Source organism: Vombatus ursinus, unplaced genomic scaffold, assembly GCF_900497805.2.
Source record: "Vombatus ursinus unplaced genomic scaffold, bare-nosed wombat genome assembly UNPS02014859.1, whole genome shotgun sequence".
NCBI classification, from domain to species: domain Eukaryota; kingdom Metazoa; phylum Chordata; class Mammalia; order Diprotodontia; family Vombatidae; genus Vombatus; species Vombatus ursinus.
Genome location: NW_020954637.1, coordinates 628,595 through 655,797, shown reverse-complemented (window position 1 = coordinate 655,797; position 27,203 = coordinate 628,595). Strand labels below are relative to the sequence as shown.

The 27,203-nt window shown below is 44.1% G+C and overlaps 1 protein-coding gene across 2 annotated transcripts in view; it reads left to right on the top strand.

Annotated features, from left to right (window-relative positions):
• The window catches only part of NCMAP (non-compact myelin associated protein), a 44,780-nt gene that overhangs the window by 4,560 nt on the left and 13,017 nt on the right, over nucleotides 1-27,203 (top strand). Inside the window, exon 1 of one of the 2 annotated variants that reach the window (XM_027841474.1) lies at nucleotides 24,328-24,456. The exons of the other annotated variant lie outside the window; for it this stretch is intronic. The gene's annotated coding sequence lies outside the window, so the exon portion shown is untranslated. Of the gene's footprint in view, nucleotides 1-24,327; nucleotides 24,457-27,203 lie in introns of those variants that run through there. 2 annotated transcript variants of the gene reach the window in all.

Below are 27,203 nucleotides of genomic sequence, written 5' to 3'. Positions count from 1 at the left end.
GTAGATCACCTGTGCAAATAGCAGGCTAAATACTTTATAGCCCAGTCAGAGAGATATCCCACTTACAAAGAGAATCATTGGATTTAGAGTTTGAAGTGACTTTTTGAGAAACTGAGGCTCGGAGATTAAAAAGGGACTTGCCAAAGATCACCTATTTGGAGCAGTTTTGATCTGGGGAAGGGGTTAAAAAGGGAGCAAGGCACCTGAGGCAGTGCTGAGGTACCTGCCAAGCAGCGTACATGAATTCCTGAGCTGGGGAAACCGGTAAAGACGGGGCCCCACAGCCCAGCCCATCTCTATCCTTTGGAGCAGTACTCGAGAGAAGGCTGGGGGAAGCTGAGCCTTCCATGTGGTTTCCAAGGTCCCTGAGGGAAGCTAGCTGCTGTTTTGCCTGAGGAAGAAGCAGGAGGCTTTGCCAATCTCAGAAACAGAGGGGTCTGTTCTTTCAGCAGTCCTTTCTGGCTGCCCCTGCGTGGCCTCTTTGGCGGGCTGTGCACACCTGGTTTGTTGAGCAATCTGGGGAATGGCTGGTTTCCCTGGCACCTGTTGTGCTGCTGAGGGAGGCAGGGGGCCCATGGAGGTACAGGAACTTTTACAAGGGACCAATCCAAACTTGGGAGAGTGGGCATCTACTGGGGTAAGGACTGGCCCTTGGCAAGATGGCGGACTGGAGGCAATGGATGGAGTGAAAAGGACCCGAAATAAAGGAGACAGGGGAACTGCATTTGAATCCCAGCTCTGTTTAGTTCTTGTATGACCTTGGTCCCCATCCCCATCATGCCCAGTCCAGAAACCATAATCAAATCAAGGCCACCATAATTTCTTTTAAGAATGTTAACCTACTTCCCACTGGTCCCATTCAGCATCTTCCTGCCTTTCCAAACCCCAACATCCCTTCCCGGCCACCTGGGCTGGGAATATGAAAAGTCCTCAAGAAGCTTACACTCTAAAGGGAAGAGACACACATAAAGGGTAGTGGTGGCTGGTGTGGTAGATGTGTGTCTCCTCCCTTTAGAGTGTAAGCTTCTTGAGGACAGGAATTGTCTTACTTTTCATATTCCCAGTTCACTTAGTCCCATGCTTGGACTATAGGAAACCTTTAGTAAATACTTTTTCATTTTTTCCTACCTACCTTTCCAGACTTATTTCATATTATTCCTCCTTAAACCTTAGTTCTCACATCTATAAAATGAGGGGATTGCCCCAGGTAAACTCTGAAGTCCCTTCCAGCTCCAACCCTATGGTCAAATAACAACACCAACAATTCACATAGCTATTCATGAAGCACTTTCCTCGCTAACATCGGAAGCCGTTTCAAGTTTTATTCTTGTTCAGTCGTTTTCAGTCCTGTCCAACTCTTCATGACCCCATTTAGGATTTTCTTGGCAAAGATACTGGAATGAATGGTTTGCCATTTCCTTCTGCAGTTCATTTTCCAGATGAGGAAACTGAGACCGATAGGGTGAAGTGACTTGCCCAGGGTCACACAGTAAGTGTCTGGGTCCAGATTTGAACTTGGGACTTCCTGACAACAGGCCCAGTGCTCCATCCACTGTGCCAATATATACAGGATAAATTGGGATCAACAGAGGGAAGGCACTAGCATTAAGGGGGATCAGGAAAGAAGGTGAGATTTTTAGCAGAAACTTGAAGGAATACTGGGAAGACAGGAGACAGATGAGGAAGGAGAGAATTCCAGGTATAGGGAACAGCCAGTGGACATATCCCCTGGAGATGGGAGATGGAGTGTCTTGGTCAAGGAACAACAAAGAGGTCAGTGTCACTGGCTTGAAAAGTATGGGGGGATGGGCAGAGGGAGGGTAATGTGTAAGAAGACTGGACAGGTAGGAGGGGGCCGCATTATCCAACTTTAGTCTCTCTCTGGAGCTCCATTCTGTCAACACTCTCTGCCTTTGAGATATCTTGAATAGGATGTCTCAAACCTAACGTGTCCAAAACAGAACTCATTAGCTTTCCCCTTAAACCCTTCCTCTTAGTGCTAGTATCTTCCCTCAGTTGATTATTGCCCATTTGTCGTGAATATATCTTGTTTGTACATAGTTGTTTGCGTGTTGTTTCTCCCCTTAGACTGTAAGCTCCTAGAGGACAAGGGCTGTTTGCTTTTCTTTGTGTCCCCTGTGCTTAGCACAGTACCTGGTACACAGTAAGTGCTTAATAAATGATATTTGATTGACTCTAGAGCCAGTGCTTCTTCCCTGAGGTATACCAACATCTCCCCCCCTCCCCTATACCCCCATCCCTGGAATGCACTTGGTCCTTACCTCTGCTTCAAGAATCCCTTAGCTTCCTTCAAATTTTAGCTCATCTTGCCACTGGATCCAGAAGGCTCTGGAAGAAAAAGTGAGGCTGGTGATTTTGCATATCTCTCCCTTACTCAAATCCAATTCACTTGCAAGTCATGGCAAAACCTTCCTGACCTCTTGGCTCTCTTCAAAAATGAGGGACAAACAAAATAACAAAGGACAAACAAAATAACAAAACAACATCTTGCCTCCTCTGGGAAGCCTTCTCTGATCTCCCCACCTTGACCCTCTCTATTTATTAACACTTTCCTGCCTCACAACACCTAGTATTTATGTTTGTGTGTATATGTTGTATCCCACTCGGCAAAAATAAGATCCTTACAGGCAGAGATGGTTTCATTTTTGCCTCTGTATCTCCAATGCCTACAGTACTGGTGCTTAATAAATGCTCATTGAATTTAGTTGAGGTTGCCTTCAGGCTGCTAAATTTTTCTTGGCAGAAACTTTCTTAGATCATAGGCTAATATGACATAGTCTCGATAGAATGAAAATTCCTTGAGAGTGTGGATTGTTTCCTTTGGGGGAGGAGGGGTGGTGGGAGGGGCATTTGCATTCCTAGTGCCTGCACATAGTAGATACTTTAATAAATCACATACCAGAATTTGAGAGTTGGAAGGGACCTCGGGGCCCTTCTACTCCAACTCATGAAAAGAATCCTCACTGTAATGTGCCCTACAAGTGGTCATCCAGACTCTGAAGACCTCCAAGGAGGGGGAACTGATCACCTCTCAAGGCAGTCCATCAAGCTTTTAGACAGTTCTAATAGTTAAGAAATTTGTTGAAAAGACTTATGTGAGCTGATGCTGAGTGAAGCGAGCAGAACCAGGAGAACATTGTACACAGTAATGGCAACGTTGTGCGATGATCAACTTTGTTAGGCTTAGCTCTTCTCAGCAATACAATGACCCAAGAGACTCATGATGTAAAATGCTCCCCACATCCAGAGAAAGAACTATGGTATCTGAATGCAGGTTGAAGCATACATTTTCTCTCTCTTTTTTATTTTTTTCTTACACTTTTCCCCTTTTGTTGATTCTTCAAAACATGACTAATGTGGAAATATGTTTTACATGATTGTACATATATAACCTGTATCAGATTGTTTGCTGTCTTGGGAGGGGAAGGGAGGGAGGGAGAAAAATTTGGAACTCAAAATCTTATAAAAATGAATGTTGAAAAAAAAAAAAGACATTTGTCCAGACACCAAGCCCAAGTTTGAATCTCTGCAACTTCCATCCAATGGTCCTGGTTCTTTCCTCTGGGGCCAAAAAACAGATGCATGAGGGACCTTCAAATACTTGAAGACAATCATCATGTCCCATCCCCAGCCTCTGAATCTTCACTTTTCCAGGCTAACCATGCTGGGTTCCTTCCAAAAATGCTCATATATCATGAACTCAAGTACCTTTACTGAAGTGATTGGCCTACCCTGGCCACTCTCAGCTTATCAATGGCCTTCTTAAACTATGGCACCCGGAACTGAACACAGTATTACAGAAATGTGATCTGCCAAGCAGAGAGTACAAAGGGATTATTCTCTTCCTATTCCTGGGAAGCTATGACCCTCTACCCAATGCAGCCCAGGACTGCACACATATCACACTGCTGACTCATAAAAAACTTCTGGTGCACTAAACCCCTCCCAGATACTTTTCAGAACAGCCACTGTCTATCCATACCTCTACTGTCTTATGTTTTGGGATTTGGTCTTTTGTACCCAAGTGCAAGACTTTACATTTCTCCCTGTTGAATTTCATCTTAGTTTCAGCCCAGTGTTCCAGTCTGTTAAGATCCTTTTGGATCTTAATTGTCATCTAGTGTATTAGCTGTCCCTTCCAGCCTTGTTCTATCTGCAAATTTGATGAGTGTGCCATCTTCCCTGTCACTGATAAAGAAGAAAAAGAGGGCTAGACCAAACACAAATCCCTGGGATATTCCACTGGAGATGCTCGTGTGTCAGTGATGCTGGACACCCAACCACTGGACGACTCCTTGAGTTTGAGTCTAAATCTCCCAGACTGGGTAATTGTTTAGTCCATATCTCTTTCTTCTCCATAAGAATAGCATAAGATACTTGATCAAAAACTTTATTAAAGTCTAGGTAAACTATATCTATGCATCCTCCTTATCTACTGCCTTAGTAACCCTGTCAAAAAGAAAAGAAAAGAAAAGAAAAGAAATGAGGTTAGTTTGGCATGCCTTGTTCTCCATGAAACAAAGTTGACTTTTTTTAGTCACTACTTTCCTTTCTAGATATTCCCCAACCATCTCTTTAATGATCCTTTCTAGAATTTCCTCAGGAATTGAAATGAGAATCACTGGCTTATAGTTGGTAGACTTCTCTCTCTCTCTCTCTCTCTCCCCCTCTCTCTCTCTCCCTCTCCCCCCCTTTCTCTCCCTCTCCCTCTCCCTCCCTCCCTCCCTTCTCCCTCCCCCCCTCCCCCTCCCCCCCCCTGCCCAAATTGCCTTTCTCCAATCTTTTGGTCCATGATCTTTCAAAGATCATTGACATCAGCTCAGCATTCCCACCTGCCAATTCTTTCAGGACTGAAGGATGTAGCCAATCTAGACTAGGTGACTTGAATTCATTAAGGGCAGCCCTCTCTTGCCATGTCTAAGTATGACTTGGATTCTCCAAGCCCTAGAGCAGATTCTCACCTTCTAAGTCAGAAAGAGGTAGGGGTGTGCCTTCTTGAGGGCTCACTTCTGGTGGGGTTTCCTGCAAGAAGCCTGTGTTGATGATTACCCACTTCATCCTCCTTCCCTATACTCCACCTTGGAAATGACTTTATATGTACTTTGTGTACGTCTTGTATTTATTTTTCTGTGGTTTTCCCCCAGTGGAGCGTGGGCTACATGAGGGCAGGGACTGTTTTGCTTTGGTGTTTTTGCTGACCTCTAGAGCACCTTTATTTAATCCATGCTTGTTGAATGAATGACTACAACGATGTAAACAGAAAAAGGAATAGCACAAGACAGAATGTTGTGGCATAATAAGGACCAAGTTTGCACCCAGAGAAGAAAGGAGAACATGTATCTTCCTCCTTCTGGAGAGGCAGGGGACTGGAGCTATGGAACGTGTCATGGGCTGTTAGATACCTGGTCGGTGGATTTTGCTGAACAGGGAAAACTTTCTGGAGAGAAGAGAGAAGGGGTACATTTGGAAATGATCATAATATAAAAGCAAAAGATATCAATAAAACTTATTTTTAAAAGAACTAGATTAATGTTTGGGAAGTAGGGGGTGAGGATAGGGAGCCAGGGTAGCTACTGTCCATCCAAAAAGAGTTTGGGGTTCGAGGGAGTGATGAAGAGTTTGGACAAGATAGAATCTCCTGTTCTAAGGCCCCTCTCAGCCCTCATATTCTGTGTTCTAAGAACCCTCCCTGCTCTGACATTCCATGTTCTAAGGGCCCTCCCAGCTCTGTGATGATTTTGTGTTCTAAGGGCCTTCTACCTCTAACATGTGATTATTCTGGGGATCCCCCAGGGTCTGGGAGGACAAGCAAATGACCCCAAGGGAAAACCTTTGACATGCTTTGCAGTTGGGAATGCTTCCCAGAGCCAGGAGAAACATGAGGCTCTTCCTGCCTCTTCCTCTGGGTCCTTCATCTCCCCCAGATCCGGTGATTTAGTCCTGGTCCATCTTCCTCCCCCCCCCTTTCCCTCCTTACACCCACGCTTCCCTTAAGGAGCCTGATCCAGCTCTTTCTTGCTTTTTGTTTTGATGAAAGTGCTGAGTATGGTTCCCAGGCGCCTGAAACCCCTCAACACTCCACTCAAAGCCCCAGGAAAAGGGTCTGGACAGAGGCGAACCAGCTGGGAATTGTGGGCTGACAGCCCCCCTCCCCACCCCACCCCACCATGATTGAGTGACTGTCTTTTCTTTTGGTGATAGAATGAAAGAATGTCTTTTCTTCTACCATCTCAACTCCTCCCTCCTCTCCATCCAGAGTCTGATGTCTTCTACCCCTAGGTACTAAGTAGTTTCCCTAGCTAGTGGGGGAGACCCTAAGATCATCATGGTTAGATATAGGCAGCTAGGTGGTGCAGTGAATAGAGCTCTGGTCTTGGAGTCAGAAACACTTGAGTTCAAATTCAGCCTCAGACACTTGACACTTGCTAGCTGTGTGACCCTGGGCAAGTCACTTAACCCCCAATTGCCTAAGCAAAAAAAAAAAAAAAAAAAAGATCATTATGGTCAGAGCTAGAAGGGGCTCAGAGGTCTCTAGGCCAACCCTGTCCCTATACAGAGACAGAAACTGAGGTCCAAAGGGGGAGGAAGGGACTTGCCCAAGATCTCATAGCTGGCAAATAACAGATTTAGTCCTCAGTTTCCTTATCTGTAACTTGGGGGTAGTAATGCTGGCAGAACCAACTAACAGGGCTGTTGTAAGACTCAAATAAGAATCATCAGTGTTAAGGCTTTTGTAAGCAAGTCTGTCCCGGATCGGAAGCAAATTCTCCTGAGTTGTCAGAGCTGATCTCTCCAGGATGAACCTCCCCTGCTCAACCTCACCCCTAGGCATTTCACTTAATCAGTAAGCATTTATTAAGCACCTACTGTGTGCCAGGCACTGTGCTGAGCACTGGGGATAGAGGCAAAAGACAGTCCCTGCCCTCAAGGAGCTTACAGTCTAATGGAGAAGACTACATGCAAACAACTACTGACAAACAGGATGTAATGAGGGTAAAGAGGAAATATTTGAGAGGAAGAAATTAAGAGCTGTTGGGGAAAACTTCTGTAGAAGGTGGGGTTTTATATTTATAGCAGCTCTTTTCGTGGTGACAAAGAATTAGAAATTGAAGGGATGCCCATCAGTTGGGGAATGGCTGAGCAAGTTGTGGTATGTGAATGTGATGGAATACTACTGTGCTATAAGAAATGATGAGCAGGTGGACTTCAGAAAAACCTGGAAAGACTTGTATGGACTGATGCTGAGTGAAGTGAGCAGAACCAGGAGAATGTTGTACACAGTAACAGCCACATTGTGCTATGATTGACTTTGATAGACTCAGTTCTTCTCAGCAATGCAAGGAAATAAGACATCTCCAAAAGACTCACAATGGAAAATGCTATCCACATCCAGAGAAAGAACTATAGAGTCTGAATGCAGATGGAAGCATACTATTTGCTCTCCTTTTCTTTTCTTCTTTTCTTTTGTTTCTTCTTTCTTGTGGTTTCTTCTGTCATCTAATTCTTCTATACATTATGACTAATGTAAAAATATGCTTAATATGAATATATAGGTAGAGCTTATATCAAATTGCACATTGTCTTGGGGAGAGGGAAGGAGAGGTGGGGAGAGAAAATTTAAAACTCAAAATCTTATGGAAGTGGATGTTGAAAACTAAAAATAAATCAATTATTTTTTTAAAAAAAGATGGGATTTTAGTTGGGACTTAAAGGAAGTGACAGAGGGAGAGCTTTCCAGGCATGGGGCACAACCAGAGAAAATGCCTGGAGCCCAGAGATGGACTGATTTGTTAATGGAACAACAAAAAGGCTAGTGTCACTGAATGGAAGCATAAATGATGGGGAGTAATTTGTAAGAAGACTGGAAAAGTTGGTGGAAAGGTGTAGTTTTGACATTTTGTGTCCTAGGGGTCTTGTTAGTTCTGATATTCTATGTTCTAACGATCTACCCAGCTCTAACATCCTGTGTTCTAAGGGCCTTCCCAGCTCTGACATCCTCTGTTTTAAGGGCCCTCCCAGCTCTAACATTCTGTGTTCTAAGATTCCTTTCCAGATTTCATATTCTCTGTTTCTAAGTTCTTTTCTAGCTCTGAAATTCTATGTTCTAAGGCTCCTCCAAGCTGTCACATTCTGTGTTCTAAGGTCCTTTCCAGGTTCCTGTCTATGTCTGACATTCTCTGTTTTCAGGTCCTTTCCAAAGACCACATCCCTCCATCACTTCCTTTAAGTCCCAACTAAAATCCCATCTTCTTTTTTTTTTTAATAGTTTATTTTTAGTTTTCAACATCCACTTCCATAAGATTTTGAGTTTTAAATTTTCTCTCCCCCCCGTCTCCCCAAGATAACGTGCAATTTGATATAAGCTCTACTTATATATTCATATTAAGCATATTTTTACATTAATCATGATGTATAGAAAAATTAGAACTGCTGGAAAGAACCACAAGAAAGAAGAAACAAAAGAAAACAAGAAAAGAAAAGGAGAGCAAACAGAATGTCCTAATTCTATAGGTCAAGAAATGAAGTTCAGAGAGATTAGCTCCTCAAGACACACAGCTAACTGGTTAGTTCTGATATTCAAGGCAAAGCCTGCCATTTTTGCTCAGTCCCAGGGAAAGATCACCAGAGCAGAGAACCAAGCCTCATTTTCCTGGAGCTATTTACCATGCTCTTCCAGCAGCTCAAGTTTAGAATGTTCTAAAGTTTCCAAGGAATTAATCAGATGAAACTGCCCCCAGCATCCTACAGGTTCCCCAGCCAGGCTTTATAGGGTCCCCTGTGGACATCTGCTGGAGGAGGATCTGATGATGGATGTTTAGAGTGGAGAGAACCCAGGACTTGGAGTCAGAGACTCTGGGTTTGAATCTTGCCCCTGCTGCTTACTAGCTCTGTGATATAGGGCAAGTCACTTAAACACTCTGGGCCTCAGTTTCCTCCTCTGTAAAATAAAGGTGTTAGATGAGGTGATTTCTAAGGTCTTCCAGTTCTAACTCCAATGATGCTATGATTAGTCTCAGTATAGCCAGGTATGTGTTCAGCCCAGCTCTGCCCAGTCCTTTGAGGTAGCCCCTCAGGAAATGTGAGATGGGGGAGAGAGTGAAGTGGGAAGATGGCAAGTAATGCATAGATTGATTGTACACCCCTCCATGAATACACCTTACATTTTTACAGCCTTTCCATCCTCTTATTTGAGCCTTAGACCACCCCTGTGCGATTGACATGACATGAATAATTAGCCCTGTTTTATAGTCGAGTAAACACAAAGAGGGTAAGTGGCAAGAGGTTTCCCAATGAATTCTTAGCAGAGACAAACCAGCGCTCAAGTCTCGACTGAGTCCTGATATTCTTTTTTACCCTCTTTTTTTAATTAAAAAATTTTGTTGATCTCTTTTCTATCACCTTCATCCCCACATAGTACCATCATTGTCTACCCAGCAAACCATCTCTTGTAGTACAAGACTCTTTTCATTATGCCACATTGCCCACTACCTCCCTAAGAGATGATGAAGTGGCAGCAGTGAAAGGAGAATGATTGGGTCCACTTAGTGCCTGAGCTTTTTTCTCTACCCCCATCCTACAGCCATTTATACTACCCCACTTTCCTACAAGCTAGAGCTGCTCCCCAGTCCTGGGAACTAAAGTCTTTTCACATAGCAGGATGATGGCCAGGGAAATGTTGGAGCTCCTGGGTAGAAACTATAGGACTCACTCTCCTTTAGATACACTCTTTTTCTTCCTCCTCCTCTCCTGATCTCCTTCCAGCACTAATTACTTGGTATGCAATTCTTTATCAAATCACATGCTGCCCCTCCCCAGTGAGATTGTAAACTCCTTGAGAGCAGGACTGTGTGACATATTTTTTCTGGATTACTTGTTCCCCCTGTGCAGGTCAGAGCACAGCTGGCTTTCAATATATGTTTCAGTATAGTCTTTCAAAGGAGGAGAGGAAGACTTTTTTTCACTGGGGGCTTAATGAGCCAGGTTATTGCTGAAGCTTCGTAAGAGCGTAGATTCAAAGCTAGCCGGCAGCTTTAATGTCATCTAGTCCCCCTCCCTTGTATTTTATAGACAAGAAAACTGAGGTCTGGAAATTTGTACTTGTCCAAGGTCACATAGGGAGTAAGTGGCCTCCAGCTCCAAAAAACAGTTCTCCGTTCCCTGTGCCTCTGACCCCAACCAGATGTGGGATGTGGGGGCTACAGCTCATGCCGAATGAAGACTGTGGGAAGGAACTGGGATATTTAGTTTGGAGAAGAGGAAACTTCTGTCTCTCTTTTAGTGTTTCTGGAGCTGTCATATGAATGAGGGGATTATTAGATTAGCTCTGCCTGGCCCCAGAGGGGAGCACTAGGAGCAATGGGGGGGGGGTCAGAAAAAGCTTTCTAAGTGAGAGCCGTCCCCAGTGGCCTGGGCTCCCTCCAGAGGAAGTGGGCTCCCCTTTGCTGGAGATCTTTGAGCAAAGCTGGGACCTTTTAGAGGGGATTATTAGGCAGACTTAGTAGCTTCTGAATGCCTTCTCACTCCAAGATTCTTTGACTTCTCTTGACTTCAGTTTCTTTATCTACAAAATGAGAGGGGTAAATTAAGGTTTCCCTCCCCTCTTCAGCTTTGCCATTCGTGATGCCAGCATTCTCTAGCTTTCTCTGGGGCTCAGGTATTGCTGTCACCACTGGTGGGGAGGCCTGGGAGAGAGAACATCTGCTCCCTCTGCCTCAGAGGTCAGGACAGCTAGTGGTATGGTGGACAGAAGTCAGGAAGACTCCTCTTCCTGAGTTCAAATCTAGCCTCAGACACTAGCTGTGTGACACTGGGCAAGTCACTTCACCCTGTTTGCCTCAGTTTCCTCATCTGTAAAATGAGCTGGAGAAGGAAATGACAAACCAATCCAGTATATTTGCCAAGAGAACCCCAAATGGGGTCAGGGAGAATCAGACACAACTGAATAACAAAAACCTCAGAGGTCTCTGTGTCTTCTGGAAAGTAGCTGTGGACACTCTGATTGCCCAGGGGAGCTCCAGGGCAGCAGGAGCTATTAGTCACTGGTTGGCATGTTATCTATCACTTTACAACCTCCCTCACCTTTTTATTTTTCGTTTTTTTAAAAATATTTTTGTTGACATCTTTTGTTTTTATATTATCTACATCATACCTCTAGGGCATCTCTCTCTCTCTCCCTCTCCCCTTCTACCGAGCCTTCCCTTGTAACAAAATGTAAAGGGAGGAAACATTAAGCGATATATTGACGTTATGTGTCGTGTTCCCCACCCTGCAAAGAAGGCAGGGGCTACCTTCTCATCTCTGATCATCATGATTAGACAACATTCGTCTTTGATTGATCTCTTGGTTTTCTTTCCATTTACATTGCAGTCATTATGACTCTTGTTTTCTTGTTTTCTTCCTTTACTTTGCATCTGTTCATGTCTCTCATGCTTCTATGTATTCTTCATACATACTCATTGTTTCTTACTTCTGTAGTAACAGTCTGCTACTTTTACTCCCCTACGGGGGGACCATGAGCTCCCCAAAGGGCCCGTTTGGCTGAATGGGCTCCCAGGACAGCAGGCAGGAAGCATGAGGAGGGAGGGCTGGTGCATCAGGACATGATGGGAACCAGGAGGCAAGCTGGGGCCCTATAACATCTCCATGTTCAAGTCTCAAAGCAAGGACAGCGAGAGCCTGCATCTCTAGATGTGACTCCACCTCCTTTCCCCAAACCCCAGGAGAGAGATGTCCCGGGAATGTTATGGGTTGTGGTGTTTGCTCAGGCCGGGAACGTGGAGCCCTGGGCAGAGAGCAGAATAATATTTATCTATGTCACCACTGGGCTCTGCCTTCTGGAGGCCCCCAAGGGGTACCTCCCAAAGAAGCCGTTACATAACCAGGAGCTGACACGGCAGGAATGAAAAAGAAAGAAACCATCGTTACTATTATTTTTTTAAGTTTTTTGACACATTTTGAAAAAGCAGGTGCCAGCTGGGTCCCTCAGTTTCCTCTCAGAGGCTGGAAAGGACTCTTCCCACTCTCAAAGGTTCCTACTGGGATTTGTCCTTCCAGCTCTGATCATCCATCCAATGAGGGAAACCAAAGGAAGAGGAGATGGAGGTAAAGAATGAAGGCAGAAGGCAGGAGGACAGAGAGCAATCTCTCGGTCAATAAACATGTCTAAAATGTCTTAAATAAAAATGTCTTAAAATGTCTATGTGCCAGGTGAGACCTAGTCCCTGGCCTAGAGGAGTTCACATTCTGATATAAGGACAAGGAGGCAGAGAAGGCAAAGGATGTCAGAACTGGGCCCTAGAGAGACGTGTTGTTGTTGTTTTTCAGTCATTTCAATTGTATCTGACTCTTTGTGACCCCATTTGTGGTTTTCTTGGCAGAGATACTGGAGTGGTTTGCCATTTCCTTCTCCAGCTCATTTTACAGATGAGGAACCTGAGGCAAAGAGGGTGAAGTGATTTGCCCAGGGTAACACAGTAAGTGTCTGAAGCCAGATTTGAACTCAGAAAGAAGAGTCTTGCTGACTCCAGGCCTGGCGCTCTATCCGCTGCATCACCTAGACATATGCGTAGGCTTACAAACAGGGTTAGATGGAAACTTAACATCTCAGAGGTAGAAGTGTTTGTAGGGCCCTTTAGGCCAACGCAGATCCGAAAAAGAATTCCCTCTATGATACACCTGACAAATGGTCAGCCAGCTTCTGCCTGAAGACCTCCGGAGATGGGGAGCTCACCACCTCCTAAGGTAGCCACTTTGGGACGGCTCTTCATTAGTAGAGAATTCGTATGTTGATCAAGCCTCAACTTACCTCTCTACAACTTCTACCCATGCTCCTTGTTCTGCCTTCAGGGGGGCAAGCAGGACAAGCCTAACCTCTCTTCCCCATGAAGCCCCCTCAGGTATTTGGAGACAGCTCTGGTGGTTGCCCTGAGCCTTCTTTTGTCCAGGCTAAATAACCCCAGCTTCTTCGACTGATCCCCATATGACATGAACTGGAGGCCCTTTATCTGTCATCCTTGTTGCCTTCCTTTGGACACTCCAGCTTATCAAGGTCCTCCCCAAACTGTGATACCCAGAAATGAAAACCAGGCCACATGTGATTTGACCAGGACAGAAAACAGTGGGCCTCTTGCCTCCTGACACCTCAAAGCTGTCTATCATTTTTAATGAAGCCAAAGAGCACATTGGCTTTCTCAGTTGCAATATCACGCTATTGACTAATATTGAGCAGTCTATCAACACCTCTAGGCCAGGGGCTGTTACCCACTTTTTGTGTCAAAGGGCCTCCTGGGCAGCTTGGTGAAACCTGTGGACCTCTCCTCAGAATCATGTTTTTAAATGTGTAAGATATATAGAAATACAAAGGAATCCAATTATATTAAAATATAGATATCAAAATAGTTTTAAAACAAGTTCACTGACCCCAAGAACCCCAACTGTAGAGTTTCCTCAGCTAAATTGCCAATGGGACACTCCCTGCCTATCTTGTGCTTGTGAAATTGATTTTTTGAACCCAGGTGGAAAACTTTGCATTTATCCCTATTGAATTCCATAGGATCACAGGTTTAGAACTGGAAGGAACCCTAGAAGCCCTCAATTCCATCCCCTTCATTTTACAGAGGAGGAAACTGAGGCTGAAAGAGGCTAGGTGATTTGCCCAAGGTTTAAGGCCAGATTGAAACTCAGATTATCCTGACTCCAAGTCTTGTACTCTATCCATCTTGACACCTCATCTCACCCTAATGTTCTAGTTTAGAGGTGTCAAACTCAAATGGAAATGCAGACTACTAAACCTTATATAGGGCAGCTAGGTGGTACAGTGGATACAGCGCCCAGCGCAGAGTCAGGAAGGCTCCTCTTCTGAAGTTTAAATCTGGTCTCAGACACTTACTACCTGTGTGACCCTGGGCAAGTCACTTCACCCTGTTTGTCTCAGTCTCCTCATCTGTAAAATGAGCTGGAAAAGGAAATGGGAAACCACTCTAGCATCTTTGCCAAGAAAACCCCAAATGGGGTCACAGAGAATCATATACAACTGAAAAATGACTGAACAAACTTTACATAAGGAACTCTGCAGGCTACATATTGACTTATAAAAAAAAATGTACTTACTATGTACCAGGCACTATAATAAGTGCTGGGAATATAAATAAAAGGGGGAGAAAAAGATAGTTGTTACCTTCAGAGAGCTTACAATCTAATGTGTTGAACCATTCAGCATTGGCTAGATTGTATTTTTATTTATTTTGTTAAATATTTCCCAATACATTTAAATCTGGTTCTGATGAGTGTTTGATACCACTGCTCAAGTCCATCTAGCTCCTTTTGATTCATGACTTGTCTTGGACTCAGACCATGTTAGCTATCACTCTCAATGTTGTGCCATCAGCTAAACTACAAAATATGCAAAAATCTAATTTGTTCTGTGCCTAGTATCTCCTGTTAGTTCTCTCCCATCATTTACACTCTTCCATGAGGTGCCCCATATTCAGACCCTTCCCTACCCCTGCTGTCCAGTGGGGATGCTGGTATTGCTAGAAGGGCCCTTTCTAACAAACTGGGGTTTCTCACCATCTTCCAGGGGAAATAGGTCTTGCAAGGGCTAAGCACTGGTGTCCCTTATTGTTCAGGGAAGAAATCCGGTACCTCCTCAGGGGCCTGGACCCACCACAGTAGCTGCTTTGTTCTAGCAGCCTAATTGCCCTGGATAGCTCCTCCCTTCACTTTCTCCCCCACCCCTCACCCCAATTGATGAGTTTCTACCTAGGACCACCATTTAAGGAAATGTTCGCTTTCTTTCCCAACCCTACTCCTAATTCTTCAAACTTTTCCACTTTACCATCACACTGATCATCCCCCCATTTTTCAGATCCCTTTTATATGTTTTATTACCACCACCCCATTAGAATGTAAACTCCTTGATTGTAGCAACTGTTTATTTTTCCCTTATAGTTGTATTTCCAGCACTTATTACAGTGCCTAGTACATAGTTTGTGCTTAATTAATGTTCCTTCCATCCATCCGTCCATTCATTCATCGATCGTGCATCTATCTATCCATCTATCCATCCATCCATCTATCTATCTATCTATGATGAAAAGATGTGGGCTAGACAATAGTGTGACTGGTCAGACTTGGGTTGAATGGCTAGACCCAGACAGTCATCATCAATGCCCTGCCTTGGAAGGAGGTGGAATGCCTCAAGGATCTGTATATGACTCTTTTCTCTAACTGAATTTTTACTTGACTCAATAAAAGCAAAGATAGGGGCAGCTAGGTGGCACAGTGGATAGAACACCGGCCCTGAAGTCAGGAGAACCTGAGTTCAAATCCGGCCTCAGACCAAGCACTTGACACTTACTAGCTGTGTGACCCCAGGCAAGTCACTTAACCCCAATTGCCTAAAAACTAAAAAATAAAAAAATAAACATTGAAAATTAGAATATTAAAAAAAAATAAAAACAAAGATAGTGTGTTCATCACATTAGCAGATGACCCAAAACTGTCAAGGACAGCTCAAGATCTTGACAGGCCAGAACACTTTACCAAATCAAATGAGATGAAATTTAATAGGGATCAATGTAAAGACTTATAGTTGGATTCAAAAAAACCAATTTCACCTATAAATGGGAGAGACATGACAGAATGTCTTCCTGACTGAGAAAACTCTGGGAGTTTTAGTGGGCTGAAAGTCTAATGAGTCAATAATGGTAACCAGCAAAACACTAATATGTTCTTGGGCTTCATTAAGAGATTCTGAATTTATGTAGAAATAAGGAGGTGGTAGTCCCACTCTGCTCTGTCTTGATTAGACCACAGTTCGAGTACTGTGTTTCATTCTGCGTGCTGTATCTTAGAAAGTCAGAATCAAACATTTATTAAGCACCTTCTCTGTGCCAGGCACTGTGCTACATGCTGGGGATACAAAGACAGGCATAGACTTGAAGGAGGCCACCTAAAAAGGAACTAGGTTTATTCTGCATGGTGTTAGATTACAGAGCAATGAGTAGATGTTTCAATTAGGAAAACTTAGGCCTAACTTCATGAAAATCTTTTTAACAAAACTATTTTTAAAAAATCAAAGCTACCTAAAAGTAGAATGGACCTCCTGAGGAGGCTGTGGGTTCCCCTTCACTAGAGACCTTCATGTAGAGAGAAGGTGGATGACCATTCCTTGGGAATGTTGTAGGGGGGCATCCTGTTGAGGTTAAGGTTGGATTAGATGGCTACTAAGGAATCTTTCTGCTCTGAGATTCTGTGCCATTTTCACTTACCCTCTTATTCTCAGCCTTCCACTCTCACTCCACAGGCTCACATTAATTTTATCTCACACATATAACTTAGCCTTTCCTCCAGGATTTCATATGGTGGTTCTACTACTACTGCAATTTAATTCAGTTCTACAGTCACTTATTACAGTCACCCATACTGGACTGTGTGAAAATAGTGGATAGAGTTTAGTGGGAGCCTATGGTACCCTCAGCTTTGAGCTAAGTAGTTCATAAAGTCCTTTCTTGCACCTGGAAGACCTAGGTTAAAATCCTGATTGACACTTATTACCTGTAGACCACTTCTTTAGGCCTCAATTTCCTCTTCTAAAGAATAGAATGAGTTGACTAAATGAGTAGGATAGACTAGGTGAGCTCCCTGGTACCTCCCAGTTCTAAGCCTGTGAATGATAAATAAATGAATGAATGAATGAGAAAACATTTATTAAGTGCTTACTAAGTGCCAAGCAGTATGCTCAGCCATGATGATTCTCATACACAAGGAGAGAAAATCCCCAACCAGCTTACATCTAATAACAGAAGTAACATATAAAGGAGTGGCATTTTGGAATGTCCATGACAATTCTTCAGCTGATACTCAAAACTAATTGACCTCTCCCCCTGTACCTCCACCCCCAGTATGGGGCTACAGTTGAACTTGAGGTAAGTTAGTGCTCCTGGGTTGAAAGAAGAGTCCTATCCCATTTCTCTCCCTGATTGCTGGCTCATCAGTGATGTTCCACAAGGAGGCCTCTGCCTGGTTGGCCTTGAGGTAGCACTGTGGGTCCAGGAAGCAGTAGCCAAGACAACTTTCCTCTGAGGCCTGGAGCCCCGAGGAAATCATACCCATGACTCCATCTAGGAAGCTTTGTGATGCAGAAGCAGGGTGGACCTTCCTCTTGGGCCCACAAATCCATATTTCTTATCAAGTCTCTGAAACAGTAACCTCTCTGAGGCACAGAAACCTTAGAAACTTTGGTCCTTCCTGAGGAGTAAACTTGTCTAGAGTGATAAAGGGCAGCTAGGTGTCGAAGTGGAAGATTGCTGGCCAGAAGTCAGGAAAACTTACCTTCCAGAGTCCAAATCTGGCCTTGGGCACTTACTAGCTAGGTAACCCTGGGCAAGTCCTTAACTCTATTTGCCTCAGTCTCCTCATCTGTAAAATGAGCTGGAGAAGGAAATGGCAAACCAGTCCAGTATCTTTGCCAAGAAAACCCCAAATGGGGTCACAAAGAGTTGGGCAGGATTGATCAACACCTAAGAGCAATACAATGGACTACTGGACCAAGGGCCTTCTGTCTCTTAGCCTGGAAGTCTTTAAGCTCATGATTTCCTTGGTTTTTCCCAGCCTTATGAAGTCAAGAAAGAGTTAGGTCTGTTCTTCTCCTTACTTTACAGATTGGGAAACAAAGGTACATCCTCTTGCCAAAGGTAATACAGAAAAAAAAAGGAGTGAAGATGGTGGCAGGGAGCACCACTCTTTCCTATTAAAAGTGCCCTTTCTTAAGGTTCCTATTGCAATGAGTGGAGAGAATGCAATGGACCTGGAGTCAGATTTGAGTTCTAAATCTGACAGGTTGTGGAATCATTTGAGGCAATTTCCCAGTCTGTAAAATGGGTATAATTATAATTGCTATAGTGATTTAAGGTTTGTTAAATACTTCGCATGATAATAATAGTTTCGTTCAGGTAGTATTCTAAGGCTTGCTAAGCACGTTGCTTAGCAGTTGATCCTCACTATAACCCTGTGAGGTAGTGCTATTATTGTCCCTCTTTCCCAGAGGAGGAAACCTGTGGGAGATTTAAGTGCTTTGGCCAGGGTCACACAGCTAGGAAGGATTCGAATTTGGGTCTTCCTGATTTCAAGTCCAGCGCTGTATACACTGTAGGCCACCTCTCTGCCTCTCATTATTTCACTTGATCCTCACAAAGATCCCCATAACGCAGGGACTAGAAGTATTATTGTTTTTCTCGTTTGACAGATGAGGAAACTGAGGCTGAGAGGGGTTAAATTGGACAGAAAGCTAGTAAGTATCAAAGGTATGATCAACACTCAAGTCTCTCCTGACTCCAAGCCTAGCGTTCTTTCATCTCTGCCTCTTTAGTAACACTAATGTTGTCTGCCTCGTAGGCAGGTTGGGAAATGTAAAATTCTATGAAATGTATGAAAATGTAAAATTCTTTAGCTATGGAAACTCAGATTTTTGTTAGCATTGCTAATCTTCCAATTTGGGGGGTTCTGAGGACTTTCTCCAGGCCCAGAGCCCAACCATTTTCAGCCTTCAGCAGAGCAGGGTGAAGAGCATGGGGCCTTGAAATCATAGGAGAGTAGGAGAAAGGAGGAGAAAGAGAGGAAAGAGAGGAGGGAGAGAGGAGTAGAGAGGAGAGGAAGAGAGAGGGTGGGGGCTGAGAGAGAGATGAGAGGGAGGGAAGGAGGAGGGGTGGTGAGGCACGAGGGAGAGAGAGAGTTTTTAAATGAAACTTAGTCACCCAAACAAACGTCCCAGTGTGTCTCCAGAGCTATTGTGACTGGCTGCTGGCCAGGGGTGGCTCTGGGCTGCTCGAGCTTGCCCCCAGCTCTCTTGAGCAATGCTTCTTCCCTCCATCCCCCATCCCCTCTGGAGTCTGGGGGCTTCGAGCAGGAAGGCAGGGGTTGGACAGGACAGGGAAAGGGGATAAGGGGCATGGAAGGCAGTCTCTAGAGAGGCTAAGGGCCACATCCCGAACAGGAAGGCTGGAAAAATCCCAAGGTAGCTGGCATTGGGGGTTGTTAGAGCTAGAAGGAACCTTAGATTTCATGGAGTCCAGACCCCTTTATTTTGTAGTGGAGAAAACTGAGGCCCACGGAGAGGAAATGGCTTTGTCGAAGGTCACACAGCAGGTGAATTTAGGTGTTCTGATTCTCAGTGCAGGGGTCTCCCAGCCAGACGGTCTCACTGTCCCATAAACACATTTTGTTTCTTCCTGATTCCAGGCTTGGGTTTACAAGTTTTCCTGTAACTAAAATGGGTCAAGGTATGAAAGGTCCCCTACAGGGACCTTATGTTATCACCTTTAGCCCTCTCATTTTACAGAAAAGGAAATCGAGGCCTGAGATAGTTCAAGGACTTCACCTAGAGTCTCCAGCTAGTAAGTGACAGAACCAGGGCTCCAACTAGGTTCTCTGGATGCATCTAACTACTTTAGCCACGCTCCATGCTCCTCTTCTGCCCTAATATCCCTCTTCTCTACTTAGCTGACCTCGTTGGTATCTTTAGGGCCCAGATCAGGTTCCTCCTCCTCCAAGAAGCCTTCCCTGACCAGCCCAGGGCAACGTGATTTCTCATTCCTGGCACTGACTGTATCAGTCACTAGATAGCTGATCGCATAGGACCTTTTGGACTTCTGCCTTTTTACTGAACTTTCACTCCTCTCTTACACAAGACTCATTTAACTTCTGCTGTATTTCTGCCTCACTCCCCAGCTAGACTGTAAGTTGCTTGAGGGCAGGGACCATGTCCTCTTCCTCTTTGTATCTGGGACTGGCCAATTAGGATCTTATAGGGAGTAGTTCTAGTAACATCAGGAGTAGGGCAGCATGGGCAGGAATGTAGCCAGGGATATGGTCTACCTAACCCCCATCTAGCTAGCCTTAGAAACAGTAATGCCAGCCCTACGCTATAGAGAACTTAACTGATCTTTCTAACTTGTAATGTTTTAACCCAAGTAGGGCTGCTGCTGTGCTAGAAGGCCATGGACAAAGCGCATCTCTTCCCTGTGCCTTAACTTCTTCCGCCAGAAAATGGGGATAGATAATAGATTTCCCTCATACAGTTTCTTCTCTGGACTGTTCTGAGACTGAGAAGGTTGGGGGATGGGGGGACGCATTATGGGTCTGTTTTTGAGCAATAGAATGCATAACCCAGTCTGGTTGAATTGGACCTTGATTCATTAGGGTTCCTTCCATAACTCTTTAGAGTTCAGAGAGGAAAACAAGGAAAATAGATAAGAGGCCACCTATTACAGTGGAAGAACGATGGCCCCCTGTGCCATTTACTATGAGTGTGACCTTGGCGAGGTATTTTCGGTTTTCTGGCACTGTTTCCTCATCTGTTAAATAAAGAAGTTGGACTCCCACACTATGCCAGTTACTTGGGACAAGTTAAAATAACTAAATTTGTTGACATACAATAAACTCTGAAATCTTTTATACCTTTAAAAAAAAAACTTTTAAATATGCAACATGTCCTCTTTTTGCTCCAGTCACTTGTTTTACACAATTTTCTACTGAGGTCACAAGAATGTGCCCCATGGTCTTTCAGTTTTTCCTCACGAAAACCATCCTTCTATCACACTGGATAGAAAGCTTACCTTTGCAAGCAATTCATTTTTTCAAGTCTAGCCCTGATTATATAGCTTCTAAGTTTTCAGTGGGGTTTAAATGAGGTGAGCTCCAAAGTTACAAAAGCATTTCCATCTCTTAGATACATTTCGAACCTTTCATGTGTGTGTGGCATGGTATGAGGGCATGTTGCAGTATTCCATCTCCATTTGGGAATATCTGCAACTTCAGAACAATTCTATTTTTCATTGTGTTAATATATTTGTCAAAGTTCATCATTACTTCAATGAGGACAAGACTTTCAGTGCCTTGGAAGCTAAAAACAAAAACAACAAACATTTTTAAATGAGTGTTTTATAGTCTTATGAAGATCCCTAGATCTTATAGGCCTAGGTGGACTTCTTCTAACAATGGTATGGGGAATGAAAAAGTGAGTTTCATCAGTAAAAATTATTTTTCCACTCTTCAGTACTCCAGTATTTGTATTGTCTTGCCATGACAAGTGATTTTTTTTTCTTTTTAGTAATGTTTAGGCAGCTTTTTTTTTTTAAACTAGTCTTCCAAATAAACTTCCAACTCCAAGAAGACTATATACTACATTGTAGACGAATAAATCTCAACCCCTCCAGCTTCTAGGTCACTCTGAAGGGCTTGGCTTGTTTTCTCAGGTTTAGCTTTCTTAGGCTGTGTAGCAGCCATAGTTTGTTGGTTCTTGTTGGTGTTTTCGTTTTTTACTGAACTTTTCAGTTAGGTGTGATTGATCCTCTTTCATCTTGAGCTTGAATGACCCTTTAAATGCTCCCACTAATAGCTTGGGCAATATCTTTAATGGCGATTGAAATGTGCTCTTTTTTTTTTTTAAAGTTACAACTCTGGCATGCTTCTTTGTAGTCATTTCCATTCCTAAAAACCACAAAATTAAACAAACTACAAAAGAGAGCAGTGGAACACATTTGTATGACACGAAATCCAGCACCAGACTAACAGAAATTTAACCAAACGTTGGGAAACCAGCACAGTCCAGTTTCATCTAGTCAAGGCCAGATGTTCCAGCCAACCTAGTGTTAGTAGAAAGACACGCCTCATCATTGCAGTCTAAAAATGAAGTAAAATATGTTTCATAGGAATGTATATGTAAAGCCTATATCAGATTGTGCGCCATCTTGGGGAGGGAAGTGGGGAGGGAGGAGGAGAAAAATTTTAAACTCAAAAGCTTATGGAAGTGATTGTTGATAAATCAAAATAAATAAATTAATAAAAACATTTTTAAAAATTAAAATGAAGTCATATCAACACTATTGCTTGTTCTATATAATCACACTCCTCTGTAAATGACCTACCTCTAAGGTTTCTTTCGGTTTTCAATCCTGTGGGGGATGCAAGAAATTATTGGGTAGGGATTGGATCTATGGCTTTATTCTCAGAGGGAACTCCTGAAAGCAAAAGCTCCCTCTATCAATGCAGGTCAACACCAGCTCTGACATTTCCAGTCCCAGAGTGGCCTAGAGCAGGGAGAGGTCATGTGACTTTCCTAGAGTTACCTGGTCAATATGTTTCCGTGGTGAGACTTGAACCCAGGTCTTTCCAATTCCAAGGCCAGCTCTCTAGCCACTGTTTGTTTGTTTGTTTTCTGGAGCATACAAAGAAGTCTAAAATATAACCCTTTATCCTCGAACTGTTTGGAACCTAGCTAAGAAGACAAGATACATGAACACAAAAAATTAAATGCCAGTATAAATACATACCACAATGCGATTGAATGAATGATGTAGATAGTTCTTAATTTTGGAGTCCCAAGGAGGGAGAGGGTAGAGAAAGATGACTTTATTGAGTTTCACGCATTGGATGGTGTTAGACTCTGAAGAGACAACAGAGACAGCTAGTTAGTGCAGTAGACAGAATGCTGGGCCTGGAGTCGGGAAGATTCATCTTCCTGAGTTCAAATCTGGCCTCAGACACTTACTAGCTGTGTGACCCTGGGCAAGTCACTTAGCCCTATTTGCCTCAGTTTCCTCATCTATAAAATGAGCTGGAGAAGGAAATGGCAAACCACTCCAGTATCTCTGCCAAGAAAACCCCAAATGGGGTCATGAAGAGTCAGACACAACTGAAAAGTGACTCATCAACAACAGCATCCTTGAGTCACAGGGTTTCCAGCTTCTGATCAGTCACTGACTGCCAACCATCTTCAAACTATAAAGAAACAGCCCCAGTCATTGGCTTATAGATCAGAAACAGAAAGATGCTTTAGGAATCAGTCAAGCACAACATTCTTAGAGCCCGGGGTAATGGCGGCAACCGATCAATCAGCAAGCATATATGAAGTGCCCAATGTATGCTAGGCAGTTGGCGGGGAGGGAATATGAGAAAAGACAAAAGGGAAACAGTGAGTGTGCGTCCTGGTTTGAATGATGGAGGGTGGTGTGAGTGGGAGGAAGAGCTGTGAGCCAGTGCATGTACTTTTATTGAAACTGTCTAGGGGCAGCATCCCTGAGAAATTTGAAAGTATCCTTTGGAAATGCTTAGCAATTGCTGGATGCCTTCTGCTGAGAATTCTTAGGACAATTGGGAGGGGGTGAAGATGGTGAGACAGAGGTGTCTCCCCATCGATTCCCAGAGGGCACCGTGTTAGCATCTGGGGACAGCATGGAGAAGCCATCCCTGACGTTATCTCTGGCATATGCCCGAGCTCCCAGTCGTCTCCACCGGGAAAAGAGAACGCCCAGGATAAGGCCCGGTGTTCAGTGTGTGACGGAGAGTACTGAGTATTTGAGTGGGAGAGCTGGGATTTCAGTGGGCAAAGAGCATTTTTTAAAGTGAAGGAAAGGCTCAAAGGTATCATAGGATTTAGCATCTTAGGGCCAGAAGAGATGTAAGAACAAAGAGGGTTAGGGCTGGAAGGATCCTTGGAGATAATCCAGTCCAAGCCCCAGGTTTTATAAAGGAGGGAGGCTGAGGCCCAGAGAAAAGAAACAGCTTAGCCAAAGTCAGTGAACTAGTTACGGTAGATGAAAGATCCCCCAGTCTAGGGCTGTTTCCGTCATACCATGAAGCCCAGGATACAGCGAGGAGGCGGAAAAGGGGAATGAAACATTCCCCTATGTTACCTGGTCTCCAGAATCATTCGATTCAGTGTTTTTTCTCTCGGGTACCAGGCCCCCTTGCTAGATGGGAGGGTCGTGTTACCATAACCGGGCCAGGGCTAAACAAAGGAGGCATTCAGTGGGGGCAGACCGGCCCACTTGCCAGGTTTCTCCGTGCTATATTGTTTTCATCACTCTCTTTCACTACGGAGGAGGATGGCCATCCAGCCCGGTACATATTTGGTGGGGCAGGGTCTGAGGGCTCAGAGAAAGGGGTGTGTTCTGTGGGCCTGGGGATTCTTGGGAGTAGGAATGTTGACTTGTGGCCAAAAGACAAAGAGGCCACTGGGAGCCCTGGGTCACATTCCAGTTCTAGTTGGGCTTGGGCAGTCCCTGCCCACGGGCCTGGCTCCCTCCTACAGACCTGGGGCCCTCGTTCTCCATTCCACGCATTTGGTATTTACTCTACGAGGCCTCGTGGCTCTTTGTGTTTGCGTCTTTCGAGGTTATTTAACCCTTGGACTGTTATTGGATTTGTCAGGCCCTCGTCACACCAGCAGTTTAGAACCTCATCCAGTTCCTTCACTTCACAGATGAGGGAATTGAGGCCCAGAGTGGTTAACCGATTTGCCCAACATCACACAGCTCATCAATAGAAGAGCTAGGATTTGAACTTGGGTCTTCCAACTCCAAATCAAGGCTTTTTCCATGGCACCACTTGAAGCTGGGTGAGCCCTGAAAAATTTTCAGCAAGCTAAAGAGATCAGTACGTATACAACTCAATGATTGATTTGTGATGGGGATGGGCTTGTTTAATCGTTTTTCAGTCATGTCTGACTCTTGATAACCTCATTTGGGGTTTTCTTGGCAGAGATTCTAGAGCGGTTCGCCATTTCTGTCTCCAGCTCATTTTACAGATGACGAAACTGAGGCAAACAGGGTGAAGTGACTTGCCCAGGGTCACACAGCTAGTAAGTATCTGAGGCCAGATTTGAACTCATGAAGATGAGTCTTTCTGACTCCAGACCCGGCACTCTTTGCACTATGGTGCCACCTAGCTTCTCAGCTTAGTACTGGAAGGGCCGAGCAAATCCTCTAAAAGGAACTTCTTAGAACCATATCAAGGACTTTATGGAAATACCAGTCAATAAGCTTTTGGTAAGTGCCTACTGTATGCTGGACAATGGAGATACAAAAGTAAAAGAGGTCCTGTCCTCAAAGAGCTCACATCCATTAGGAGAGGCATCAGGTAATGTAAAAATATCTACCGAGTATTTGTTTTATGCTCAAATTTGTGACTTCATCAGAGCCAGGAGCTCCTGGTGAGAAAACTCCCTCTGTCAATACAGATGGACTCCTACTCTGCAGCTTATGTCATCTCAGAGATTTGCATGGGAGCACTGAGGAAGTCATAGACTCACATAGCCAGGATGGGTCAGCAGAAAAATTTGAACCCAGGCCTTCCCAGCTGTCTATCCATTGTGCCAAGCTGCCTTTCTATAGATAGACATATTTATAGAACAAATACGAGGTGTAATAGTGATGGTGGGAGGTCATGAAAGGCTCCATGTAGGTGGTGCCTGAACTGAGTTTTGAAGGGAAACTGAGGAGAGAGGGATTTCCAGCCAGGGCAATGATACAATAACAGAGAGATGAAGTGTCCTCTATAAGCAATACAAGATTAGCTTGATTGGACTATTCATTAAGAACCAGAAAATGATGCTAGACATACAGTAGAAATTCTTCAGCCTGTGTGTCTGGAGCCTTCCCAGGTCCTTCTTTAGGTGAGAAAAAAGTAAGGGAAGGCTCCTTGGGACTGACTCACACAGTACCCGATGGCCATCTGAGAGCTCGCTGGGTTTGTTCCTTTCCCTCTTTTTATTTTTATTTATGTGAGGCAATTGGGGTTAAGTGACTTGCCCAGGGTCATACAGCTAGTAAGTATCCAGTGTCTGAGGTTGAATTTGAACTCAGGCCCTTCTGACTCCAAGGCCAGAGCTCTATCCATTGCACCACCTAGTTGCCTCTCCTTTCCCTCATTTTAAAAAAAAAGGATAAATGGGGGGCAGCTAGGCGGCACAATGGATAGAGCACTGGCCCTGGAGTCAGAAGGACCTGAGTTCAAATCCAGTCTCAGACCAGATACTTGACACTTACTAGCTGTGTGACCCTGGGCAAGTCACTTAACCCTAATTGCCTTGCAAAAAAAAAAATAGGGGAAATATAAAGGATAAATAAATAGGATCATTAAAAATAGTATCAAAATGCTATTGATGACTCATGGTGTGATAGAAAGCTCAATAACATGGGAGTCCCGAGATGGGAATTTACCTAGATTCTAGCAAGGCATCAGTCTGTCTGGATATTCTTATGGGAAACTAGACAATCAGAAGGATTCAGCGTTGGTTGAATGGCTTGGCTTCAAGTTCAGAATGAAGGGGTCGATGTCAACTTGGAAAGTCTAGAGTGGAGTGCCCCAGGGATCTGTGCATGGTCCTATGCTATATGAGATATTCCTCAGTGGACTGAAGAAAAGCATAGGCATTCTGCGTATCAAGGTTGGTTTACACACAGTCAGGATTACAAAAGCCTTGACAGTCCAGAACAATGAGATGAAATTTAATGTTCATGAATGTAAAAGTCTTACATTTAGTTTTTTTTTAAATCTCACTCATGAGGATTTTTAAAAAGGGGGAGATGTGGCAAGGCACCTGTCATCTGAAGAGGTTTGAGTGGACCGCAAGCTCCTTATGAGTCAATAGTGTGATATGTCAGCCAAGAAAATGAGTGTGATCTGAGGCTGCGTTAAGAAAGGCCTGGGGCCACAGCTTGGGAGGTGAATGCCCTGCTATTCTCTGCCTTAGTCAGGTTCTGGAGTATTAGATTCAGGTGGTGAAGTGCGTAGAGCACTGGGCAGGCAATTAGAAAGACCTGAATTCAAATCCCGCCTCAGACACTTACTGCATGTACCTAGGCAAGTCACTTCACCGCTGTCTGCCTTAGTTTCCTTGTCTGTAAAATGGGAATAATAATAGCACCTACCTCCCAGGGTTGGTCTGAGGATCAAAAGAGAATTGTAAAGTGTTTGTCACAGTGCGTGGTACATAGTAGGTACCTTATAAATGCTCATTTCCTTCCTTGCTTTGTTCTGGGCATCCCATTTTAAGAAGGACATCAATTCAAAAAACAAAACAAAGAAAAAAAAGGACATCAATAAAGCTGGCCAGCAATAAATCCATTCAGAGGAGGATATGTCGAAAGGTCTTGATATCAGGCCATATGAGACTCAGTCAAGGAACTTAGGAGAGAAGGCTTAGTGTGGACCTGCTGTCTTCAAGTACTGGAAGGACCGTCCCGGAGAAGGGAGTGTTCTGCTCACCCTCAGAAGGCAGAACTGGGAGAGATGGGTAAAAGTGACTGTCAGTCAGTAAACAAGCCTTTATTAAGCAGGTACTATGTGCCAGGCCCAGTGCTAAGCTCTAGGAATAGGAGAAAAAAGAAAGGCAGTGCCTG